We start from the raw sequence: 27,922 nt of genomic DNA, 5'->3' as shown, positions 1-27,922 counted from the left end.
ACTCTTCTATCGTCTTTGACAACCAAGAGTTCCACCGGCTGTGTCTACATTAGGTTTTCTGGGAAGCTTCCCACAGTTCGCCCCGCTACTGATCCAGCTCCACCAATGGTAACCATGGTGGGAGATTTACCAAAAGAGTCAAGTAAACACAAAGCTAAAATATCTGCTTCACCTAATGTTCTTCAATCTCTCAGTTATTGTCCTCTTCTGCACCTCCTGGTCCTCACAATAAGAGCACATCTCATGCTGCATCTGTGGTCCTGATCCCTTTCCCTTTTTCTCCAGCATGTTCTACACAACCATACAGCCAAGTGGTAGCAAAACCAAACTGGAGTCAAAGAGCAGAGTAACTTTGGTACAGTGCATATGTTCCAGGATAATTCTAGGTTATGCATGGGACTGTTTCCTTGATATCAGTTGTTTTGGGGCATTCCTACTGCTTGTCTGTATAATGCACCATAAGCCTCCATGTAGTGAATTGTGCTACATGCATCACAGTTACTGACAGAGTTGTTTTGCATCTTGGATCAGTGTTCGGCTTGGAAAAGAAGGTGGTCAAGCCTGTAATGGAGACAGAAGAAGAAGATGCATAGAACTCTGAAAAAAGAGAAGAGACTGTTAACCTTGAAACTCAAATATCTTACCAAGGGTGATGTAAGATTTAAAACATATCATAAGTCTATTGGTAATATACCCGTCCTTTCTCCAGAGCAGTAGCCAAACCAAACAGAGGGTGGAGCAGGTCTTCTCCTCAGAGCACTGGCACAGCAGTATCAGCTTTGAAAGCTAGGAGAGGAACAATCACGTGTGATAGTGGAAGTCTGGCGTATTTCAGATGCCATTAATCCATAATCAGGTATCCCAGCTGCTGCACTGAATGAAATGGACTCACCTGTTGCAGAGAGGTTGCCTTTTCAGCAATGTATGGAGCTGAAGAAGAATGAGCAGATGTATCAGTGGGAATTGGCACTAATTTAAGAAACAAGTCAGAGCAATTGGTTTGCTGTAGCTCAGTTGACTATGGTTACTACTGTATGAGAGGAGTTGAAACTGTTTAAACAATATGAAACTGTTTTAGAGATTTATTTTGGGTTACATAGTATAGCACTCTGTAAATGGACTAGCTGATTGTTCAAATGGGGTATTGTGCATCAGGTTTCCTGGGAACCCTGATCTACTTTGAGTAGAATACCAGCAAACTTTCATTCTCCAATCTCTTACAGCTGCCTTTGTTTTAAACTGTAAGGCACTGAAAATTTCCACATTGCTTCTCAGATACAGCACATTTACATTAAGCTTAATATGTGGTTTATTGTGGATTTCTTAGTATATTATCAACGACATAGGTTATATCTTGTTTTAAACGATGGGTTATCTGCATATTCATGATGTAATACTATTTAAAATTATTGTAGTAACCTACATGAGTAGCCATATCATCATATGTGGATACAGTTCACATTTCCTGATATGCTGTGAAAGCCAATAACTCTACTTTGATCAATATTTCTAGCTGTGTATAGGGAAATTGAATGAAATAAACACAGAGGGCAACCATTCAACTACAGTTTGAGACACAATTCCTAGCTGAGGCTTGTCTAAAGATCTTCTATGACAGATCATGCAGACCTTTTGATTGTGAAGTAGCACTGAGATAGGATTACTTTCTCTTCTGTCCACATCCACAGGAGTTAGCAGAGTTGCTGAGTGGTGCTTTTGTCCAATCAGAATTTAAGGAAAATTATTGGTTGTGGAGGATCTCCAAAGGCATGTTTGTAACTGTGACCATATCTTTCACATAAAAAGGTGAAAATTCACTATCAATTCAGTAAAGGTTTGCCTGATAGCTACAAAACAGTAAAGTTTTAGCTAATTGTCACTTGACCTTCAAATTAGACTAAATACACTAATTATAATGATCAGTGGTGAGGGTGTATGCATAACTTTATTTCAGCAACTGCAGAATGTCCAGCTCTGAAACAGTTTGATTAAAGATACAAAATCAAGTAATTGCTTAAGGTTGTGAAGCCCAGAGACATTCATATATAGGATCCCTGATATTAAACTTGTCACCAGGAGGATCTTTTTGGAGAAGAGTGATCACTACTACTTTCTAGAGCCTATTCTTAGAAATTTACATTTGAATGGCACCTATATCATGTTAAAACTGGCATATCTTCGTGTCAGTAGGCACAATTCCACTCTAACAGATGGCTATGAACATAGACTTGCCAAAGAAGCAGTTTGATTATTAGGGGCTATATTCACATCCAAGAATGTTTAAAAGGCATTCTGTATAAATTGTCTGCACCTATTGATAAGAGCACAGGGGATAACTAATTTTGAAAACAGAAAGATGAGGACTATGTAGCTAAGGAGGTTAGTAAAGGGATATAGACACCTTCACTTCTAGATCACTCAATTAAATTCAAGCAGAATCAGTCATGCTGGAAAGTCATTAACTTACCTTAGCTGTTTGATGGCCTGTGTTAGTGATCTCAATCAATTTCCAGTGAATATGTATCCCCAACATAAGTGTCACCTTAGCTGGCAGTCTAAGGTGATCTACGCTCTCATTCATAATGGTGGGGTCCTTTTAGGTCAGGTCGGTGTGGGGAGCAATGAGAATCATAAAGAATTCTAGCAGTGGTATTGTTCCATTACTAGATGGAAATGGTAGAATTATCAATAATAATACAGAAAAGGAAGAAGCAGTCAATACATATTTCTGTTCTGTATTTGGGTAAAACAGATGAAGTAGTCATATCATATGATGATGACTGTCTATTTCAGTAGTATCTTGGGAGGATGTTAACAGCAGTTACTAAAGATAGACATTTTAAAATCAGCAGGTACAGATAACTTGAATCCAAGAGTTTTAAAGGGCCTGGTTGAGGAGAGCACTGGACTATTAATGTTGATTTCCAGTAAGTCTTGGAACACTGGGGAAGTTCCAAAAGACTGGTAGGAAGCTAATGTTGTGCCAATATTTAAAAAGGGTAAATGTAATTATAGGCCTGTCAGTCTGACTTTGATCCCTGGCAAGATAATAGAGCGGCCGATAAAGTACTCGATTAATAAACAATTGAAGGAGGGTAATCTAGTTAATGGCAATCAAAATGGGTTTATAGAAACTAGATCCTGTGAAACTAACTTGGTGTCTTTTTTGATGACGTTACTAGTTTGGTTGATAAAGGTAATAGTTTTGATGTAATAGACTTCTGTAAGGCATTTGACTAAGACTCACACGATATTTTGATTAAAAACTAGAATAACATAAAATTATCATGGCACACATTAAGTGGATTAAAAACTGGCTAACTGATAGGTCTCAGAATGTAAATTCAAATGGGGAATCATCATCAAGTGGGAGTGTTTCTAGTGGAGTCCCAAAGGGATCAGTTCTTGGCTCTACACTACTTAACATGATTATCCATGACATGGAAGAAGACATAAAATCATTGCTGACAAAGTTTGAAGAGAACATAAAAATTGGGGGCTTGGTAAATAATGAACAGAACAGGTTACTGTATCACTTAGTAAGTTAGACACAAGCAAACCATATGTATTTTAATATGGCTAAATTGATATGTACATATCTAAGAACAAAAAATTAAGCCCTACTTCCAGGATAGGGGACTCTGTCCTGTTAAGAAATTACTCTGAAAAAGATTTGGGAGTTGTGGTGGATAATCAGCTGAATATGAGTTCCCGTTGTAAGGCTGTGGCCGAAAGGGCTAATACAATCCTTGGATGCATAAATGGGAATCTTGAGTAGGAGTAGGAAGGTTATTTTACCTCTGTATTTGGCTCTGGTGCAACCGCTGCTGGAATATTGTGTCCAGTTCTGGTGTCCTCAATTCAAATAAGAAGAGGATTCAGAGAAGAGCCATGAGAATGATTAAAGGATTAGAAAACATGCCCTACAGTGATAGATTTAAAGAACTCATTTAGATTAACAAAGAAAAGCTTAAGGGCTGACTTGATCACAGTTTATAAGTACCTACATGGGGAACAAATATTTGATTATGACAGTGGTTCGCAAACTTGTTCCGCCGCTTGTGCAGGGAAAGCCCCTGCCGGGCCAGGCCGTTTTGTTTATCTGCCGTGTCCACAGATTAGGCCAATCGCGGCTCCCAGTGGCCGCGGTTCGCTGCTCCAGTCCAATGGGAGCTGCTGGAAGCTTCCTATCACTGCAGCCTCCCCTTCAGCAGATTTTTCACTGCTTGAGGCCTTGTGCCAGGGTCTATGCTTCCAGCAGCTCCCATTGGCCTGGAGTCCTCCTTTTCTTTTTACATTAAAGTAGTTCGCTTTTTAGTTCACGCCAATGGCATTCACACAGGACAGTTAGATCACAACACCTTAGTATGTTCTGCAGTACACAACCCTGACGTGCTCACGGCAGCGCAGTGTCGATATAGCCTATGAGAGCACTGCTGCTGGTGCTCAGCCTTTTTTTTCAGCATCCAGAACAGTCAAATCCAGTATCTTTCATAAGCGCTAAATCCACTGACAAAAATAAATCCATAAAAAATAGCTTCAATGAGAGTATAGAAATATTTTGGCTCATATCAATCTAAATTAATGTTTTGTGAGGAAAAGTGATATTTCAGTGTTTCCGCTCTGATCTGTGCTCTACTGGAAATGCACACAAATCGTGGATCTCACAAAAAATGGCCTACATGTGTACCCCATGAAAATAAATCACTGTTTCATAAACCAGATCTTAGATTGTGAAACCTGAATGTACCAGGATTTCTGCCAAATATGGACATATTTAAGTAGCACTTAGTGGCATTCTGGTTTCCTGTGCTGGTGATAAAGCAGCTCTACTGTTTTTTGTATCATAATTACTTTTACCAAAGCATTATTGAAGCATCTGTATTGATTCCTTAAACATTTCTTCCCTTTTTTGTATTTCTGTTTTGCCTTTTGAGTACTCCAAACACATGGACTTCACCAAGAGTTTGTGGAAAGGAAATTTGGCTTTAAGTTTCCTATCTACATCCATAAAGTCCAGTTTTGCCCACAGATGTGTTCCCATTGCCTTTAATAGGAATTACACAAGCATAGCTGAGGGCAGAACAGGGCACTTTAAATGATTGGTTAAATGACAATGTAAAGGATTTTCATTGTTTAGCACTTGGCCTTTCTGTAGCTTCTTCTGTCCAAGTATCCCAAAGCACTTTACAAACATTGATGAAGTAAGCTTCAGAACATATCTGTAAAGTCATTAAAATGGGTAAATTGGGTCCAGATAAATTACTTAGCTAAGGTTCTATAGCCAGTTAGTGGCACAGTTAAGGAGAGCAGTGGGGGCAAAAAACCTACCTGGCTTCAAGATTGAGCTTGATAAGTTAATGGACTGACTACTATGGCATGTAGCCCATCGGTGACTGCCAGTAGCAAAAATCCCCAACTGCTAGAGACAGGACACTAGATGGGGAGGGCTCTGAGTTACTACAGAGCATTCTTTCCCAGGTATCTGCCTGGTGGGTCTCACCAACATGCTCAAGGTCTAATTGATGGCTATATCTGTGGCCAGGAAGGAATTTTTCTTGGGGTCAGATTGGCAGAGACCCTGGGAGTTTTTTGCCTTCCTCTGCAGCATGGGGCATGGGTCACTTGCAGGTTTAAACTAGTGTAAATGGTGAATTCTCTGAAACTTGAAGGCTTTAAACCATGATTTGAGGACTTCAGTAACTCAGACAGAGGTTAGGGGTCTATTTCAGGAGTGGGCGGGTGAGGTTCTGTGGCCTGCATTGTGAAGGAGGTCCGACTAGGTCAGTGGTTCCCAAACTTGTTTCACCACTTCTGCAGGGAAAGCCCCTGCCAGGCTGGGCCGGTTTGTTTACCTGCCGCATCCACAGGTTCAGCTGATCACGGCTCTCATTGGCCATGGTTCGCGGCTCCCATTGGCCACGGTCCCTCAGCCCGCACCCTTCCAGCAGCCCCATTGGCCTGGAGCAGCGAACCACGGCCAATGGGAGCCGCGATCAGCCGAACCTGCCGATGCGGCAGGTAAACAAACCAGCCCAGCCCGGCAGGGGCTTTCCCTGCACAAGCGGTGGAACAAGTTTGGGAACCACTGGACTAGATGATCACAATGGTCCCTTCTGACTTAAAGTCTATGAGTCTATGCGAACCCCCATCTGCTTGCTCGTAGGCCAGTGGCAAAACCTCAAGTACAATTACCCTTCGATAATGTGATGATCCACTAGTGCATTATAAATGGTTGTAAATCTATTTTTAATTACCACAAATTCAAGCATTCCAGAAACATCTGGAATTAACTCACATATTTGAAACCTGCCTAATGTTCAGGGGAATTAAATTTCTTAGCTTCGTTTTTCCTCAGAATAATTTCTATACATGTATTTCTTTGATTGGCAATATGTAAACATTTAACAAGAGCTTTGCAAAAACTATTACAAGATTGGGCACGTTCACTATTTTGCCACACAAAGGCTGAAATTGAAGTTCTCTGCACTAGCCTGTCCTCTTATGCTGAAGAGGGGAATTCCACTTTCTACCCTCTGTGGGGGGTTTCTAGTATGACAAACCAGCTTTAAGTTTCCTCAGGGGTGCCATCAGAATAGGGGCTAACAAGGAAGTGCACTGATTCAGTTCATTCACAGCCACCCTGGCCTACCCAGCCAATGCTGTCTGGTTTTAGGGCTGTCCTGTGTCCTTTGGGAATCCCCTAGCACTGAAGAGTTTGTGGCTGCTTCCTATCACTGCAGCCTCCCCCTCAGCAGATTTTTCACAGCTTGAGGCCTTGTGCCAGGGTCTATGCTGGCTGATCTGCTAAAGTGAATTTAGAAGAGAAAGAAAAACAACCTTTCTTATATGCTTTTGTTTCAAATACCTAGGTCTTCAGCCCTCCCCCAAAATGGATTTTTTAAAAAGTCTCTATCTGCCCATCTTAGAGTTTTCTGTAGCCCTCACCTCCATAGTGCTTAAGAGTTAAATTTAAATGGATTGGTGTTAATGTAATGTCAATAACAATCAGTGATGAGAATCAGCAAAATTAATGCACCAAATCTTAACTTCTAAAATCCAGCTGCTAGATTACTATTCATATACATTCAATTACATTCTGTTTAATTGATTAAAAGAAAAAAAGGGATACTCATCACCTTTGAAAATCAGGCTAATTGTGTTCTGATGTCTTAATTGGGGATTTAGTTGTCACATTGGACACCTCAGGCTGAACTTTTTGGCCATTCAATAGAGGCATTTGTGTTGATTATAGCACAGAGAGGCACAGTCCTTTTAGAAGACCTGAGATCTGTGAAGTGATTGTTGATGGTGCATTTTTAATTTTATTTTATTTTCAAATACAAAATAATTACATAATAAAATGAATAAAGACTATATTTATTATAAATAAAGAAGCAATGTACCTGGTGACTCACTGAATTCCATGTTTTTCTGGAAATTCTTTAATACATGTACTTTTAACCAGTCATCCTTTAAAATCTATTGAATGTATTCTATTTAGGTATGTGCAGTTAATAGGCTAGTATTCGTGTATCCATTCACAATTATTCAAGATCAGCATATCCACTATCCATTTCTTAATAAAGCTGATTTTGAGCTCTGCGTTTTACTGCTTTGTGAAATTATGATTTACATTTTGATTCACCATAAAATTCAGTTCAAACTTTTCCTGGTATTTCATCCTAGAGCTTCGGCTGCTTTATTTAACAGATTGTCCTTTGATCTCAAGGAGACAATTGCTATTTTACTCCTCTAATGAAGCTTGTATTATTATAGGCAAAATGAATATTAGACCAAATGGTGGTAAAAATCCCAGAGGGAAGCATCCTTCTTTCTCTGGATCTTGGAAAAGCAGAATAATTTATTTTGTCACTTATTACATTGAGTAAACCCATACTCACTCTTCTTATTTACTCCCCTCTTCTGACAATTGTGGTGCAATATTTGTGTTCATGGAATTCAGGGTGCTGGATGCGCCACAGGCACAATGCCTTTGTGACCAAGAGACAGTCATCCAGAAGAGGCAAGAGTAAATCAAGCCACTTTATTAATGTTTTGAAGCAGCTAGTGTGCGTTTGTGTATGGTGTTTTTAATGATGTGAGCATCTGTCCTCTGAATACCATCATACTTGTTTTTCTTTAGCCTCCTTCACATTGATGTATTGAGGATTTGCTTCTGTGTCAGTAGGAATTTCCTCTTACTGAAAGTAGGGGAAAACCTGATTACAGGGGACGTTCTATAGAACTTGGAGGATTGGAAACAGGAAAGAGAGAATGGAGAGTGAAAAGTTGAAGTTGAGATGATAATGTGAGTGAAAAAAATTGGGAGAACAAGGGAGAAAAAAGGATGCGAGTGACACATGAAAATAAGAGGAGGTAGACTGTGTAATTCTGAAATGAAATGCATAAAAGAGCCAGTCAGAGAAAAACAAATTAAACTCATGGCTTAATCTCTACAACCATACCCATTAAATTACAGATATGCATGCCCCTTACCTCCCAATAAAGCAATAAAGGGACAGGTTTCTTGGCAGTGGGAGGAGGGCACACTCCCCCCTTTTTCCCCCTTGGCTGCTAGGAATAGGCTATCTTCTCTTTTCCCTCCAGGCTTCTAGGAAAAGGCCTTTCATACTCTTTTCCCTTTCCTAGATGTGGGGTGGACGATCCTCTTCACTGTACCCCGCAATGCTGGGGTCTCTTCCCCTTTTCCCAGATACTGGAAGCTAGAATCCCTTCTCTCTTTCTCCTACCTGCTAGAATCTCCACCTTTCCCTCTTGCCTGCTAGGATGTAGCTCCTGTCCCTCCTCTCCTTTTGGCTGCTTCACTTTTACCTGCATAGGGAGGGTGGGCATATTGATCTCAGCAGCTTCTCCTCTCCCACAAGAGTGCCATCTCCCTTCTCCTATGGATGTCCCAGTGGCTCTAATGCCACCAAACCTGTTGTCATTTGCACCTTTCACAAACATTTGATTCTTGTGATAATTGTTCTACCTACCCAGCCTAACACAAGACACAGATGCTGAAGGAGCAAAATCAAGTTGGTGGGAATAGCATAAGCAGTTCTACCCCATTGCTGGGCATATGGCCCAGTCAGACAAATACAGAATAGCTTTGGAGACTGGATCATGGTGTAAACCTACAGGCAGCCTATTACAGTGCATCACATTGTGAAACCTTTCTTCTCCCCTGTCAAAGGTCTGTTACCATTCTGTAGTATAAGTTACCACCAAAGTGAGGGATCATATAGAGCCCTTCAAATATTTCCTTGGTGTGATTAAAGTAATGGCCATTATAGGGACTGGAAATCTATGTGATCAAAAGAAGGATCCTGGTGCTTTGACAGGTATGCAGCAGAGCAATGTCATCTTCACAAACTGACTTCTGAGATTACGTGCCTGTCTTGCACCTGGCATCAGCAGCAGTGCCAAACGCTGGGGAGATGGAGTAACTCACGAATCAGCACTAGGTGAAAGAAAACATTAGGATTTGTTGCATTTAAAGTTCTTAGTAAAACAAGCTGAATAATCCCAGAATAAATGACACTTCTCAAGTATGACATTCAAAATGTTACCTTGACTAATGATCATTATGGCAACCCCAAACATTTATCTGATGGACGCAAGGCAGAATTCCTACAAATTTAGCCAAAAATATCTGCAGTCACATAACATCCTTGGTCAAAACAGAAATGAACTTTTTGTTGTTCATGACCACAAGGCACAATTGTATTTGTAGTTGGATAAAAAGTGGTGAACTTTTTTTATTTGTGCTAAATGTCTTGTAAACATACCTTATTAGCAAGCAAGCAGGAGCTAAGAACAAAGGTCTCAAGTGATGAGCTGCCCCATGCCTGTTTACAAGTCAGTTATTCATTTTACATAGAGTTCTGTATAGTGACTTTTTAAAATTTAAATGAGAAACATGGCCAGCAATGCATGCAAAATGTTCATTCATTGTAGAAAACTACAAAAATATTGCTTTTATGCAATGAGAAAGCCATTGTAGAATTTTAAAAGGCATAGAAATAAAAGACTCAGGATTGGAGTGATTTAAACAAACTCACTAGGATATAGTAGATGATTAAAATACAATCTATAATTACATTACACTGGTATCAGGTAAGGATAAAAGCCTATAAATACACTGGGGTCAGGGTAAGCATAAAAAATGAAACAGTTATTTGAATAATCTGAGATCAAGTTGCAGTAATTAAAAATGAATGTATTATTCAAATGAAGGAATTAGGTTACAACACTCCTCATATGAAAATATTATTGTGACAGACTGAAATAAGTTGGAAATGATTTTGATAAAAAATTGGGTAAAGAAATATAATGACTTACATTGGTGAAAAAGTAGACAATCACTGGGGATCAGAGTATTTTTGGATATCAAATATTCACTCTCCTGCTTCAGATCCCTCACCTGGACTGTCACCTTTCTACTCATTTTCCAACTCTCACCACCACTCCTAGTTTCCTTCTGGATGCTGCTCCCTCGAATACATATGTTACTCCATTAAAAAGTAAATTTGCCATAGCTAAGGACTGTATTGACATGCAGATGCACCCACAAAGGAAATAACAACGTATGTTGTTTGCAGTGTTGTTGTAGCCTGCTGGTCCCAGGATATTAATGGGTGAGGTGATATCTTTTATTGGACCAACTTCTGAGAGAAGCTTTTGAGCTTCAGGACCTGAAAAAAGAACTCTGTGTAACTCAAAAGCTTGTCTTTATCAGCAAGAGAAGTCAGTCCAATAAAAGATATCATTTCGCCCACCTTGTCTCTCTATGTAGTAACAGGGCCTCCTGATCTCACCCCCTTACTCCCATACACACACACTGCCATGCCATTATCTTGTATTGCTGTAGTCCAAACTGCTTCCCTAACCCATTTCCCTTCTTTCTTTGCCATCCCCTGCTCAGTTTTGGGGCCCAGTTCTACAACTCAGACTCACGCTGCATCTCACATAACCGTGCAGGTAGTTGCATTGACTTCAAGCACTTACTTACAGATTAAATACTATCCTTGGTAAATAAGAATTACAAAATCTGGCCCTTAGATAGTAAACTGTGTGGGGCAGAAACCTCTCCATGAGGTGCCATGATGAAGACCTAAAGCATCAAGGGTTAATTAATGATTAATCATAATTAATAATGAATAAGACTGTAAGCAGATTGACTTTTTGAAGTAGTGACCTTTGTAATTATTTAATTTTTTAAAATATGTCTTAGGCTCTGTTTCTGCTCCCAACATGGCCATTAAACTATTGTCCTCATTGAAGGAGAGGGTAGCTGTGGTGCTCTATTACAGCAGGAATCCTTGAAGCTACATTGGTGAATTCATTCTGAATTCTTTCAGGAAGACGGGGGAGTACATGCCAGAACCAGAGCATGGGATGGGACAAGTTTAATCATTTTCATCCCTTGAAACCTCTGACTCCCTGACCTTTCTGATAATTCACCTCATGCCCTTCCAATGCATACGGAAGTTTACTGAGAAAATTATTCAGCCCAACACTATGACCATATTCAGTCCCCATTAAATCCCTTTTCTTGCTTCCTGTAGCTTCCTATATTAGATTCAGTCTTCTCATTGTCACCTTTAAAACCCTCTAGCAGTTCTTTCACACCTGTCTTTTCTTGTCTCCTTTGTCTTCCCCATCACACACTCTCTTTGCTTAGTGTAATGTACTTTCCTAAGTTCCCCTTTCATATGCTTCCCTCACCCTCAGCTTCTTTAATGATGCCACCTATGCTGGAACTTCCTTCCTGATCTCCCCTCCTACACCATCCTCTCTTCCTTTAAGTTCTTCCTCAGAGTTCTTTTTGTCTTCTCACTCTTTGAAGTCTGGAGAACAGGTTATACTTATTAGATGTAGTTTATATTTCTGAGCTAATATTTAACAATTGTTTAATTTTTAAAAAGGAATAAATGTGATTAGAAGCAAAATAGCCAATCATTTATCCACAACAATCACACAACAAAAGCTTTTCAGAAAAATACATTTTAGTTATGGCTTTATATTGACTTAATAACTTTTCCAATTCCAAATCTTCATTCCCTTTTCGCCTACCTGGGCAATTAATGCAGCTGTTATTACTGTACGTAGAATAAATGTGAAATGTGGTATAACTCTATTAATTCAAATCTGCAGAGATTATAATTTCCTTAGAACTATCCTGAATGAGACTGAATACAAGTGCTGCCTATGTGGTTCATGTTTCCTGGCATAATCCGTATCTACAGTAGTTGCATGAAGAATTTTGTTTATCCCAACTAGTTATTGATTACCTATACAACTGACTTCTCATCATAATGAAGAGCTTTCCTTTTTAGGCAGACATCATCCAGACATTCGGGTCACTGTAAGGGTTTGAAAGAATTCTAGTAAGGGCCAGCTTCTCATGAATTGTGTGATAGCAGACACATTGCGCATGTGTTTGTGTTACAATTTGTGTGTGTCATTTTACTGGATTGTAGGTTAACAATAATTGATGAATAGCATATCAGTATGTGTGAAATTAAAACTGAGAAGGAGGAAGGATAAGAGAAAATATGAAAAAAAGATTATTGAAAAACAGAAATGAAAGGAAGTGAAAAAAGAGAGTTAATCAGAGTGTGAGGGGGAGAAGGTACCAAATGAGGATCAACTAGGTGGTAAGATATAGACCTAAAATAAGATGTGAAGCTGAAAGACATTTTATGGTGTGATGTCTTACAACATCTGCAAGGACTGGAGAATGGGTCCAAACCATCTCTTTTACAACACTTTCCATTATGAAAGTAGATTCTAAATCCAATTTCCACTCCAAAGTGATGGTCTTTCCAGTGTCTCAGTAAAACTCTGGCATAAAATAAGAACTGTGAGGACTCATTTTTTTAAAATAGGACGGTATGGGTCTATCCTCTCAAGGCCAGGGAGGCAGAGTCTAACAGAAAAAGCACTGGAGCATTTTAGTGCTTCTGAGATGTGGATGCAGATGGTTGTCCACATGTGAGCTAACTTGTGACAGTACAAAAAATGCAAAATATGGAAGCATCTCCAGCGGCTTGTAATTCTGTGAGTTTCACTGCCTATCAACAGGCTGGTGTTCACTAGACTTCATTCAGTCTTTTGTTCTGAGTTATATGTTGGTTAGGCAATGATGAATTACACTTTTGCATTGTGCCAGATTGTTGACAGGTTTCCTACCTCAAAGAAGTTCCAAGATGTTCATTATACTTAGTCCTGGGTAATCAGGAGGATGATTCATAGATAATATTTAGCCATCAATAACTCTGGCCAGTGAAGTATGAAGATGAATCTTTGGATGGGGAGGTGTGATTAGGCCTACATCAGTGTATGGCTTTAATAGCAGGTTAGATTTTTCAGGCACCCCGGGAGGCTTGAGTTGTAGTTATTACCAGTTCTTCCAATCTGCAACATAAAAATCTCCCTTTCAAAGGAGATGGCCCAAACCTTTGATGGGACCTCTCTTAAATCACTGATATAAACTAAAACCTGAGCAAGGTGCGGCCTGTCTGCTTCATACAGGGGACACAGGCTCAACACAACCACTGAAGCTTCCATGCGGCCCCCAACAAGGGGCAGAACTTTGTGTTAGCCCTCTGCATCTGGGAGAATTCTACCTCAGTATAAAATCACTGACTCTTCTACAAGGCAGCTCATTTGGGAACACTGTGTCCTTTTCACTGAATTTCTTTTTTATTTACACGAGATGCTAAGAGGTAAATTTTCAAGACGTGCACAAAGAATGACTCCCATTTACTTAAGTGGGAGTAATGCAGTTAAAATCTAACCCAAAGCATTTTGCTTTTAATTTATATATTTCATTTCCTTTGATTTACTCACTGTAGTAGAAACTACATGGAATACTTGAGATTTTTATACAGGATCATGAGCTGCTCTGTATAACATAATTGTTATAACATAATACATAATTCTTGCTACTCAGGCTGTCTTTCTATGTAACAATATAATGTAGTAGTACAGTACTAAGTATTGTTGCTATACTGCACCCAAAGTCCCACTGGAATGAGTGCAACAAGTACCCCTTTTATTTAATTTGATTTTATACAGGGAAAATAAACAACAGTAAATAGCTAGTGGCAGACCAATATGCTGGATGAGAATATATGGGTCCTGAACTTGTATGCTGTTTCCTGTGCTTGCAGCACTGCATTGTTAGGCTCTGAGTCCCCAGCAGTCCTGACACGCTCCCCATGGAGCTGCAATGATGGAGCCTCCCCAGTTGGTGGTTCCCCACAGCTCTCCCTTGTAAGGGGGTTCCCAACTCAGGGAAGGTGGCTCTGGGATGATAATACAGCACAGTTCAGGGAAATCTCCATGGATCAATGGCTTGATGATGTGTTTATCTGCTGTTCCCCTGGCCTGCCCACTAATCACCCCCTGGTCTCACACAGCTCTCTAGATCAGCAGGTAGCCCTCCATGGAGACCAAAAGAAGAGGAGAAATGCTATTGCTAAGGCAGTTGATCTGTGTGCAGGAGGGGATCTGCACTAAAACACATAGGTAGCCAGTGACCTAAAAACCTAAAAACCTGATGCTGGATTGCCTTTCCATAGCTCAACATATTCCACAGCTCAGCTTCTGAAGACGTGTCCTGCCTATGCGGTTTGAAAGACACAGGATCAGGATCAGGAAGGCACAATAGTTACTCCCTGATCACCACTTTTCTGATATGGATTCTGGTCTATTACCTGGTCATGTTTGACTGGTTAAATATTATAGCCCAATTTTTTTATGTAGAAATAAACATTTACTTTCCTGACAGCTTTGGTGTCCATCACAGAACTCTCTGTAACACTGTTATGACAACTATGTGTTTTCAGAAACATTTTACATACGGTGCTCTATCATTTCTCTGAAAATTCAAGTTTAACAAAATCCGTGTCAACTAGGCAATTCAGTTCCCTAATTTATTGATATTTGTTAGAATATTTATGTATCTGAGAAAGTCAGATGTTGCATGAATGTGCTGCTAGGGGGTTGTTCAGCTTTAAAGAATTAGTAACATGACCTCTTGAAGGACAAGGGAGATTTTCCCTGACTGTCCCTTTAAATGAACTAATAAGATTTCAAATTACAATATTTTTGTTTTATGCTTCTTTCTGATAATTTGTTCGTTTAGATTTGTTCCAGTGCACTTATATTCTTCTTTAGACACAGATCTGTCTCTGTTTACTTAAGGTATTCCAATTAGTCCCTCACTGTGGTAACTAAACAGTGAGATGTAATTCTCTTATACAGCTTACTAGTGCACCTATCACTCTTTAGCACTTTAGCATCCTGTACCTTTAGGTCAGATACCGTGAATCCTTCTGTTTCGCTGTTACGACACAAAAATATGACCCAATTGTTAAAAGGTACTAGACAAGCATCAAGCATGAGGGTATAGTATATAAAGGGTTACAAGAGTGTTCAATCAAACTGCCTGAAATCTCCCAGTTTTATTACCCTTGGTGCAACGATGTAAAATGTTCAAAGCAGGGTAAAATTAAATAATAGCTTCCTTTTCTTCCCTCCCCACCAGAAAAGTGTTCATGCTATGCACAGAGTGCCATCTGCTGGCAATCTGTGTATTTTTCCAGTGGCCTTCTTGTTACTAACTGACATTCCTCAGGAACTGACCATTAGAAGTCATTACTGAACCGGGAGTATATGCAAATGATTGCCAACAAGAAGAGCAAAAATTATAGCTAAGGTGTTATAAGATTCCCGTTACAAGCTCTTATTGTGATGTGGTCTGAGAACTGCTTTAAAAATCTGCTTCTGGTATTTTATTTGGTATGAAAAAATTGGCCTAGCAATGAACTTATTCTACCAAATTTTTTTTAAAAATATGTTTCTAAAAGATATGAAAAAATGAATGTATTGGTTTCAGATAATCTCTTTTAACCATTATTCATATGGCATTAAAATAACTGAATTTTAAAAAATAATTACGTTTGGCAGGAAAATAATTCCATATATTACTTAATTTCTGTGGTGGTGTTTTTAAATAAAAAAGAGAGAATAATTTAAATTTAGACATAAAATATAGCTACTCAAAGAACTGTATTAGAATATGTGCCTAAATTCATATATATTCAGTAATCTTCAATAATCCATTAGGTAAAGGAAGAGCACACATTTGAAAAACATTCATACAAATATGCTTGTTTATTAAATAATTAATTTCTATTTAAAAACATTAGAATACTTAATCACCAAATCGCCAACATACAATTGGATCAATTCTTTTATCAATTTTAATATAAAACATACATGTTAAAATCTTGTACTTATATATAATACCTTTGCATAAATAAAATGCATAGTTCTCTGGAATTTTTACAGAAACAGAAAATGAAATACAAAACCAAGGTCTAAATATCATAAGAGTCAAACCACAAACTCTTCATTGATTATCCAGACAAAATTCCCCTTAACTTCAAGTTTTTAAAATGACGAACTCTAGAAATTCAAAATTACTATTTAGGTTAGGCTACTCCATCCCTAATCAATTTTATTTTAAAAACATGTACAGCAGCATACATCAAAGAGACCCTTCAGTCTAAACTTTGATTTTTCCAGCTTTTTATTGTTTGTAACATAACTGTACAACTCCACCATCATTATGGTCCCAATCTTGCATCACTTACTCCTGTGCATAATCCTTACGTTATGTATTAAATTGATTTATTTATAGGCTTTTGTGTTATGCTCATCACTGTAGTCTTTGCAGTCATTTGTCCGCACAACATACAGAAAAAAGAAACAAACGTTATGACGCTAGCTATACGTTGCACTGTCAAGTCTTGACCTATCATCATGTGACCTCTTTACTTACTTGTATGTCGTACCCTTTTCCCTACCTTCCATGCATGTATTGGTATCTGATTCTTGGTCTTTTAGGCCCCAGTCCTGTAAACACATACAAGTGTGAATAATGCATGTGAATAGTCCCTCAGTTCAGTGGGACTATTAAATGTGCAAAGTTACATGCATGTGTGTTGGCAGGATCAAGTCCTTAGCTCTTGGGAAGAGTGCATTCTCTTGTGCCTGGCCATTGCCTAGTTGTACACGGTGAGCAGTAGGAGCAGTAAATATATCATCCCTATGAGGTTATCATCAGGTTAGGCATCTTTTTGTTCCTTTTTTCAAGTTCCTGTTTTGCACCCACTGAAGTCAATAAGATGTTTTCCCATTCACATAAGTGGGAGCAGGTTCATAGATTCATAGATTCCAAGGCCAGAAGTGACCATTGTGATTATCTAGTCTGACTTCCTATATAATATCATCGAACTTCCCGAAAATAATTCTTAGAGCATATCTTTTAGCAAAACATCCAATCTTGATTTAAAAAGTGTCAGTGATGGAGAATCCACCATGACCCTTGGTAAATTGGTCCGATGGTTAATTACCCTCACACCTTATTTCCAGTCTGAATTTCTCTAGCTTCAGGTTCCACTCATTGGATTGTGTTATAGCTTTCTCTGCTAGACTGAAGAGCCTATCAGACCCCGACTGAACAGATTATTTCAGTTTGGGGCTGGAAAGTTCATACAAAATAAAAAATGCAGTGAAACCAGCTGTGCTTTCCCAGTAGAAACCTCTAAAGAAGCCTCACTTTTTGAACAAATTGTAGTTCATTGCCACAATTTTGCATTTATAACTTTGGGTGGTCCATGTTACAGGTTGGAGAAATATTTGATCATGTGGATGGCACAAAATCATGGTATGATTGTCTGTCAAATTCAGTTTTTAATGCGGAGGCATCTTGCGAAGTTGTCATTCTCTGCAAATTATCAGTTGTCCCGGTTTCTCCCTCTAACATGATTGAATATTTTAGGTATCTAACAAAAGGACCACTCATCTAGCCTTAGAACATCTGATTCTGTCGATTCTGAAATTCACTGAAAGTCTGCAACTTTTCTCAGGATTAAGAGTGCAAAGAGCTTGAAGAAAGAGTGGGGCAAACTCACTCAATTTTCAGGAAGTCGCACCATGGGGTCTGCAAAATGCTCTTCAAACTGTCTCTGTAGTTCTACACAATCCCTGCAGGATCCCACAAACCCTTGCAAACCGCACCACGGGGAACCAACATGTTTTAACTGACGCCCTATTGAAGCAAATGCACCACTTGAAGAAATGAATGTATAAGAAAGAAAGGTAATGGAAAGTGACAAGCTGAAAAGGAGTTGAGAGTTTCATTTGCAAGGTTGTGCTTGAGGGGGCATCCATCAGGAAATTCCTATGGAGTGGCAAAAAGAGAAAAAATTAAGGAACAGCAGAGTATGATGAACTTATATAATTCTTTTTCTTTAGCAGCAGGCAGTATTTATTACTTTTTTTTTGCCAATTTGGGAGCACTCGTAAGCACCGAAAGACAGAAATTAAGTGTACAAACCCCGCAGCAATAATGAAAGTGTGGAATGCTCACAGATTATTTATAAGCATGCAAGTTATGTAGTAGTTGGAGATTTTCTCCCTTCTGTTCCTGAATAGTGATGAAGAATGGTATTTTAATAGGCAGATGGTAAAGACAATTACAGTTTGGGGCTCAGCTGGGAGTTACATCAGTTTATTGCAAATTATTAGTTGATAAATGCTTTTGTTTACAAGCAAAGTCTTAAGCAGCTTTGTAATCAGTTTATCAGCTGCAGCCTCAATTTTGACAGCTTGCCTTTGGGGTATACAGTCATTTCTTCCCTGGTCATTTCAAAATCATGCTGACCATGCAGTCAGTCAGATTGGCAGCTTCTATGCACCTGTATGATGCTCAGTAAATTGGTATTTGTTATAAAGCCTATTTTGAAAAAATCACCCAGTGCAGAATCCTGTCTAATAGCTAATCAATATTATGTGCTCTAATTTATTTCATTTGTCTCTGATTCATAATTTTTAAGGGATACTGTCTGATTAAAAATAATTTAAAAAATATTTTGAGCCTAATGAGTTCAATCTTGTTCCTGTTTACTTCACTAGCTTTGGCCCTACATTACTAATAATGCCCCAGATTATTAGATGGGAAATAACATATTGTTTACAGTTTATGGTACTTGTTTATTTTTGCTATTTCACACAGATCCTACAAGGAAAATAAACTAGTCACTTTCATCTTTGTTTTTCATCATTTTGTAGTCCTTTACACTTCCAGGTTTTCATGCAAAGGCCAATACTACAGTGTTTGCATTTCAGACACAGCTGGGGAATGCTTATTTATTTTGGGAGTATTTTGATTTTAACTCTTGGAATTTTTTTTTTAATGGAAGATTTTTAATATTCTACAGTTTTGCAAAAGAATATTTGTATAAGAATTCAATTTGGGAACAAATTTGACCCGAGAGTCTCCTTATAAATGTCTTTTCACTTAGCTGTCTTTTTAGAAATTAAGCACTGGAAAGTCATATGATCCTGCTCCCATTGCAGTCAAAGGAAAATCGCCCAGTGACTTCAGTGGGAGCAAATTTTTCCCATGATGTAAATGCATAAAGAGGAGCCTCCTTGTCTTTGTGGTTCGTACAGTGCCCCTTACATCCTGTAAATAGGAGCAGAAGTCACTGTAATCTTTTTTAGGAAAACTGGTTCTATTTCATTATTGTTATCTATGTTATGGGAGTGTCTAAAGTCCTCAGTCAGGACGAGGAACCTATAATGGAAGGCACTATACAGATCTAGAGGAACCACAGCTCCTGCTTTGAAGAATTTGTAAACTCAGTCCACGACCCTAAAAAAACTTATGTATATGTTTAAATTTACACACTGTGAGCAATCCCATCAATTTACAGCCCTGATCTTGAAGTGAACTCTGTGCAGCACTCATTTTCGGATTGTGACCTCATTAAAGAAAAGATTCAGCAAATAAGTGTAACAAACAGGTGGAGAAGGGAAGTCAAGTAATAAAAGCACGTTTGCATAGTTACAGTGTGCACAACTTAATGGTTCCAGATGTTGAATGGGGGGTTATTAAAATTTATAAAAAGTCCAGTTAATCCACGGTCCCCTGAGCTCCCTTATCATTGCTGTCCTCTGGAAAAAGTGACCCAGCCCACAGCCTATTATTTATTTGTTTGTGTCTCTTTGTTTTCCCCATTCCATAGAAGACTATCCCAGCTGCCCCTCTACTTAACATTTTAAAAAAAAATAAAAACTATCCTCACAGCTTCCTAAGGTGATGGGCCTTCTCCCTCTACATAAACCTTCCTCCTCCTCCTTAAGTACCTGCCTCATTCACTCTACAGCTGTCCAAGGGGCAATGGCAGATCCCAACAGGTGTCAGGTGCAAGAGTGGAGAAAGTCATTTGAAAAGTTATATGATGTGCTCTGTGCAGATTCCCTCAGTGCAGACTTGTGAATGTGTCACCAGGGCACGCCCACTCTCTAACCTCCTTATCAGTCTTTCCCAGATCTCCTCCCACAAGCAGTCTTCCAGCTCCATAAAACAGCACACCACGTCCAGAACTGCTGGCATAATTGTCGGCTTCCTAAGGGTACAAAGGGGCCATCTTATGGCTCTGCTGGCAGGGAAGCAGGGATTCTGGAAACGTGCACCTTAAGACCTACCTCTAGTATAGTGGGGCTCATCAGCTAATCCTCTCTCCCTGAACCCTGTTGCTACTGACAAAGGCGGCTGAGTCTCATTCCTGTGATTGTCTTAAATAGCTTCTTCTCCTGGGAAATTCTGTGAAGGGCTCCAGTCCACTTGTTGCTGTAAGGCATCAAAGGGTGGAGGAGTTTGCTGAGGCAGTGTGCCCCCAAAGTCTGGGCTTCATGATTGGAGAGGAGGGGTGTTAATGCACATGGCAGGGCCATATTACATCGTTCACTGTTCTTTAATGATTTTCTAGATAATACTTAGTCCTGCTTCAGTGCAGGGGATGGGACTAGATGACCTATGAGGTCCCTTCCAGTCCTATGATTCTATGATTTCTAGCTCATGAATATTGATATGTTCCTTTTTTTAATACCCAATTGATGTTCCCTTAAAGGGGTAAGGAAGGTGTATCCCCAAATATAAAGTAATATGGACAAAAAGTAATGCCCTGAGAAAATAAATAGTTGCTGTACCGGTACAAGAATTCCTTCAGCTCATTTGTTAGTGTTTATGCTGAATTAAGGAAAATAACAGGTTTAGCATTTGTGGCAGCACTTCAGTTTCAGCCCCTAGCAGCAGACCCAACTTCTGGCGATATCGGAGGATATTTCAGTTTTCAGTTTCATTCAGGCCTTTTAAGTAACTATTGCCATTTCTGCCAAATATTTAATCGTTTTGTGCTGTGGACTGTTGTCCACCAGGAACTGATTTCACCTAAGACTTTTTACAGCCATCTAATAAAAAGATATGTATTCACTCTGATTAGCTCAGGATTTGAATGAGGGTCCCAGAAGAAATATATAAGCCTCTTAAATGCACACAACTTCTAAGGATATGGGTTTAACTGTCTCCCCCTGTGGTAAATAAGCTGTGACAGCTCAATCGGGGGGAAGGGGACACAAATAAAATTACCACATTATTTTCCTGTGAATATTTTCTGAACATTGATGTAGTTTACATCTGTATCTAATGGAATTTTATGTTGTTTTAATTCTGGTATTTCTTTGAAAGAAACAAATACAAATCCTCAAATGCATTAAAAAAAAGCTGAAAGCAAGGGTAAAATGAGAGGTCAAATCTCATTGCTAGATATACCAGTTCTGATTTAGAAACATGCAGTTTAGTTGGGGTTCAGTAGCTCAAGCAGTATTGCAGTATTAATGAAAGAGAGCTACTGAAATATTGTAACTATCCTTTAAACAGTGGTCACGCTGCATACAGGAAAGAACTTCTACCTCATTGAAAGTGTTTCAGCATAGAATGCTTCCGTTTTGATTCTTTTCTCTCCTAGGATTGAAGAGATATTTTTAAAGCTGTATTGTGTAAATAAACTATATAATAGGTGACAATTTTTTATGAAACGCACTATATTCAAATTAAAACATTTATTCCTTTATCATATTGCTAAGGGATCGGTCCTTGGTACTGAAGTCAGTAACAAAACTCACATTCATTTGGATTAAGAAGCAGGCCCTTATTCTCTTAAGAGGTATATTTCTTCTTTATTTCCAATCTGGCATTGTATTTCTTAAAACTCACTCATCTTGGAATCATCCCTTTCAAAGCTGTCCAGTGTTTAGTTGAGTGAGTCTTTTATTGGACTGCATAATATAATGCATTATTGTTTCTTTATTTTGTAGCATCCATGAATTTAAAAAAAAAAAAAGCAAGTTTCACACTTTATTCTGAGCCAAATGCACTACATTTCTCCCAAGGAATGTGAGCACTTGCTCTTACACTTATTGTTTTAACATTATATAATATAATAGGTTTTACAATTTCTGCAATCAATATACTGCAGAGTTATAATATGCTACAGCTAAGTTAAAATTAGAGGATCAGTATCATTTGACAATCTCCTTTGATCGGTAAACAAGGAAAAATTATACAACAGCTTAGGAAATCATCTCATTAATTTTAATTTAGCATTGTAAACATTGTTATAATTGTTAGAGAAGTCCAAATTTGCATGCCGGGCTGTTGAGATGCTCTCCAAAGAGATGTTTGGAATCCTGGCATTAAAATACTTAGATGGCAAAAGTGTTCTGCAAAGTATTTAGTTTGTGCATACAAATTTAAAATGTTGAGAATTATTTATCAACAGAAAAGACTGTTCACAAAATGCTTTTGATTTATTGCTGTATATACTACAGATCCATATCAGTTATGCTTACCTTATTTTATTCGAAAACTTGTATAAACCATGAGTTGGCATATTAGAGAATACTGAAAAGGCATTAATCAACCTAAGTAAACAAGTACATAGATCTATCTAACAACTATGAAGTAGTTAATAATTTTTTAAGCAATTTTCTTATAGAAAGAAGGTCTAAAAGAGTAGTGCTTAATTATCTGGACTCCTCTGTGCTGGGCTCTCTTTTGATTGTATTAATGAAGCAGCTGGCCCATTGTTTCTCTTTAATTCCTCTATTGTTTTAAGAATATGTCACAGCTCTTTATTCTTTTATCAGGTGCTGTGCAGGAGGATCCACACAATACCTCATATTCCTTCTGTATTTGCCAATGCACAAAGAAACCTCCAAAGCATTTTTCAAAGAAGGGGCACACATAATTTATAAGTTCTATTCCTTGCACTACTCTACTGTCAAGAATTTCAACAGTATTGGATTTGAATTCATTATAATTTTTATTAAGCAACGTGGCTACATATAGATATAAGTACTCTGTTAATGTTGAAAATTAGAGATCTGGGCAGTAACTTGTGCCATACCAAAATGGGGGCATTCAACAGTATAGGAAATTATTCTGAACATCACAACCCCATGGGGGGAAGAAAAACAAATGTGAAGATTGTGTCCTGTTATGGATTTGCAAATTTCCCTCAAATGCTTGAAATAAAACACAAAGCAAGGATGATATAAAATAAACAAACTTATTTTTTCCCCAAGGCTGTTAACAAAAAATGTCTTTTTGTAAAATAGGACCATTTCATTCAGAGAAGGGGGAGGTTTCATTCAGTTGATTGTGCCTGGAAGTCATTATGGTCCATAGACTAATACAAGCTGTTGATTAAATGACTTCTGATAGTCTTCTGACCCTCCTTTATAAAAACGTATGTATACAGGAAATGGCCTCTTATGCTGTTGCAATAACACAGTCAAAAACACTAAGCATAAAATATAGACAGCCAAAACAATACTTTTGACTCACTGGCACAATAGGTTTGTATTCTGAGACTATTTAAGTATGAAGACTGGTTTCAGTAGCAATTATTTATTTTCTAACCTTGTACCTAAGATATACAATCAAAAATCCAGATTCAAAAGGTTAGGCAGACCAAGTTTTGATTAATAATTTGGATAAAAATACCAAAAAATGGCAGGACTGGCTGTACATTTTTAATGCGTGGGTTCCTTTTCATATGTGGGGTAAGATAGCTGCACTACCATGATGGTAGTGCTTGTGTCTATATGATTCAGTTAAAATGTTCTTGCATTGCATTTAGCCATTGCCTTTGTTTTAAGAGGGAAGTTAAACTATTTTTAGCAACCTGCTCTTTAAAGCTAATTCTAATAAAAGCAACAAAGTTACTAATCAGGGGCCATATGCTGCTATTGATTTTTAAGAAGAGCTTCACCCAATTTAAGTCAATGGGGAACTCTGCTTAAAAATCAATGCCACCCATATAGTCCCTTGACTTCACAGCTCCTCTTCAGAGAAAATCACTGATACAAAAGACAGTAAATAAAGGCTGAATTATTTATAAAATCTCAAAATCAACTTCCTTATTATAGGGAGAGAAAATGAAGAGGCTATTGAAAAATCAAGCAACTTTCTATTATGTACCTAGATGTGCGTCTTACATAAAATAAAGTTTTATAGCAGTATACATATCTATCTCCTCAGTGCGCCCTGTCCTCCTACATACTGAAGGCAGAGTATTACCACATCTGAATGTGATTTAATTGGTTCAATTTACTATATATGTTTTTATACTAAGCTTGGTTCCATATCTTGATGAGCCCAGATGTAGCTCTGCTAGTGGTTTACAGCTACCCATTGCTTGCATTTTATTATTTTTACAAAGCAAATGTCTATCAATCATACAGATAAATTAGAAAAAATTCTGCAAACATAACTCATCGCAAAGATTTTTGCAGCATGGTATGTAATTATTAACCTGATTTTTGCCGTTGAAAGAAGCCATGAATTGCAGATAGTATGGATGAAGTTAAATGCTTTTATATTAGATACATTTTGCTTATACAGTATTCTATAGGTAGGACCGCATAATATAATTGAAGCTTTGTCAGCTCTGTAGCCTAGCAACAGATAATACTGTTAGGTTACTGAAATGCTGCTGGTTGACAAGTAGGGAGTATTTTTGTGTTTATCATGTCTGCTAATGATGGGATCCTTTCCAAAAGGCTTGTCTTAATCTTAATTAGACTTTATCAACAGAGGTCTGCATGACATTGTGCAGACACCGATTTCATAAATAATAAAAAGTGCAAGTGAAAAATTTGGCAGGAGAAGAAGATATTTAAGGCCACTGATTCTTGTAAGAGCAGCATGAATTTCCAAAATGTAATCAAGTTTGAACTGTGACTCTATTCTTTATTATCAAAACTTGCAGTACACTTCACTGCAGTTTTGACAGCAATTATGAGTATGATTCATAAGCTTCCTGTTAGGAACCAGATCTGTTTGCACAAGAATCTTGATCATAAACATTACAAAGAACAGTAAGTCCACAGTTTTTCAGGGACATCTTTTTCCTTTTCTAGAACTTGAAGTTGTTTTAGTTAGTTTTATTTTTAAGCAGCAAAAGAGTTACTGGTGTTTGCAGGGTAAGAGACAGACGAAGAAGATCCGCAAATAATCTTTCCATTTGGTGGAAACTATGAAGGTATCAGATAGCTGATTCAATGTGTGATGCAATTTGATAAAGAAATCATGCCAATGCAGTTGGAATGTAATTTTTTGCTCTAGTTCGCACAATATGATATTATTCCACTTCCCCAACTTTCTCTGATTAAATAAACGTTTCTAATTCTTTGCATAACTAGTTAATTATATTTTTATTCAAATGTAAGCTAATAAGGAGTGGGGATAAATGCTTAAGCAATATCTGTTGATTGTTTTTTTGTTGATCTTGGATTTGATGCCTAGATAATGTATGTTAACTCCGTTTTGTTTGGCTGATTTTGTAGCTATCATTTTAGAACAGCTATGGAATTGTACTTTCTGTTCCATTGGGCAGCCTCCAGGTTAGAACCTCAGCTGGTGCAAACTGGCTTAGCTCCATTGATTTTAACAGGACTATGTCAATTTATACCAGCTCAGGATCTGGCTCAGTGTTGTCTTGTAGCATTCTGATATATAGCTCATATTCACTGAAACAAACTTTACCCAAGTGACTCAGTAAACAATGCTGCCTCTTCCTTTGGTTGATCTAATGATCAAATCACTTGGGGCCAGATTGGTCACCCTTGGCATCAATGGGATTACTCGAGTGAGTTACTGGTCACCAATGTGAATAAAGCGTTCACAATCTGACCTGAAGAGCATACTCCAAAACACATTTAAATCAGTGGGAGTCTATCTGTTAACCTCAGTGGGCTTTGGATCAGGCCATCAGGACTTGATTCTGCCTGACCCATATGGGTGTGCCGTGGAGGAGAGGGGACAAGAAGTCTTCCCTGTCACCTCTTGCCAGCCTAGATAAGCGCCAGCACAATTGTAGTTCCTGCACTAAGTGCTCTCCTTTAGTCCCTTGGGGGCAGGGAAGAGTGGCTATTGCCCTGACCCATCCCCATCTGCACCGGCCTATGGAAAGGGACAGGCATGCACTGTGGGGAGTACAATGCTCCCCGTACCTATGGATGGAAAGTGCTACATAACACAATGAAAGAGCAAATGTATTGGTGGGGGGAGCATAATTCTTAGGAATAATCCTAATTGGCTCTCAGGAACTCTGATGCAAGGATATTGAGTCAGGCCCCTATTCCTGGTGTACAAGGATTTTGATCCAGACTGATTGCAGCTGGAGACCCTGTAAGTAATATCTTCCCCCACCCCTCTCCCCAGGATACAGCATGTCAAGATTGTTGCTGTGGAAAGAAAGGTGGTTTTCTTAATGTGGCACATTTCAATTTTATTTTTAATACAACATGTATAGCATTATAAGACTAGAGCACAAGCCCTTATACTACAGTGTTCTTATAAAAGTGTATAATAACACATTGTATTATTGTTACACTACAAGTTTCATATATAAATAAGAATAAAACAGAAGTGTGACACAATCAATGGAACTCCGCCCTCCATTCACACAAATAAGTTATGTATGTGTCCTCAGGTAAAATAGTGTAGCTGGTTACAGAGCCTCAAATTAAAGTCATGTAGCTCAAAGTTGTTATATCTAAGAAGCTGATTAAACATCCATTAGTCTGATTCTCTTCTCACACTGGTTTTGTACTGGTATAACACCAATGGCTTCAGTGGATTTACTCCTGATTTACATCAGTGTGAGGCACTAATCCAGTAATTAATGTTCATATTCCTGGTTGATTATTAGGATTCCAGACTTGTAGATATAGTTGTATTGCTGTCTTCACTTTTCATCTCCTTATTCTCGAAAGGAAATTGGTGAGAGTTGTATCTTTGCATGCCCTAATTCTGGAAAGCAGTGAACCTTACTTTACATGAGTCCTGTTACAATAAATTGTTTGTAAACTTCATAGCTACCTTCAACTGCTGTAATACTAAAGGTTGAATGCAAAGAAACTTTTCTGCTTTGAAACTTTTATACCACTTTGAGGTCTGGAAGCTCAGCTTTATTTTTCCACTGAAACACATTGTCACTGATGCTGTTTTGTTTGCTCATCTTTGAAAGCTAATAGACTGGTTTAATTAATTGTCCAAGATTTCTCTAAAACAATGTCTTAATTCTTCCATTTAGCTGTGGCATATCATACACTGTTGTTATCTCCTCCACCAGATTTTTGCAACAAGTTGTTTTAAAACTATAATCTCTTTGAGGGGAAAAAAATGAAGTGCAGTTGAAAAGGCAGTTATGCTGAAAGATAAACACAGCAATATTACTTATCAAAATGAGTACAGTTTTGCTTGCCTAATGAATACAACATATAGCTTTTGCTATATATACAAAACCTTAGGGAACAAAAGCTTTATAACATATAAAGTATGCAACATTATTTCAGGCATAACTACACTGGATATGTATCTAGGCCTGAGAGTGTAGATAACACAATATAAGTGCTTTGCCTGTCTAAACATGTTAAATAAATGAGCATTCACTATCACATTCAAATACATTAGTAGATGTAC

At 38.2% G+C, this 27,922-nt stretch overlaps 1 protein-coding gene across 4 annotated transcripts in view; it reads left to right on the top strand.

Annotated features, from left to right (window-relative positions):
* Positions 1–27,922, top strand: part of ZFPM2 (zinc finger protein, FOG family member 2) — a 440,899-nt gene that overhangs the window by 400,426 nt on the left and 12,551 nt on the right. The gene's annotated exons all lie outside the window — the stretch shown is intronic.

Source organism: Chelonia mydas, chromosome 2 (assembly GCF_015237465.2).
Source record: "Chelonia mydas isolate rCheMyd1 chromosome 2, rCheMyd1.pri.v2, whole genome shotgun sequence".
Classification (NCBI taxonomy): Eukaryota; Metazoa; Chordata; order Testudines; family Cheloniidae; genus Chelonia; species Chelonia mydas.
The sequence above is the reverse complement of the archived record's forward strand: the minus strand, read 5'-3'. Positions and strand labels throughout refer to the sequence as shown.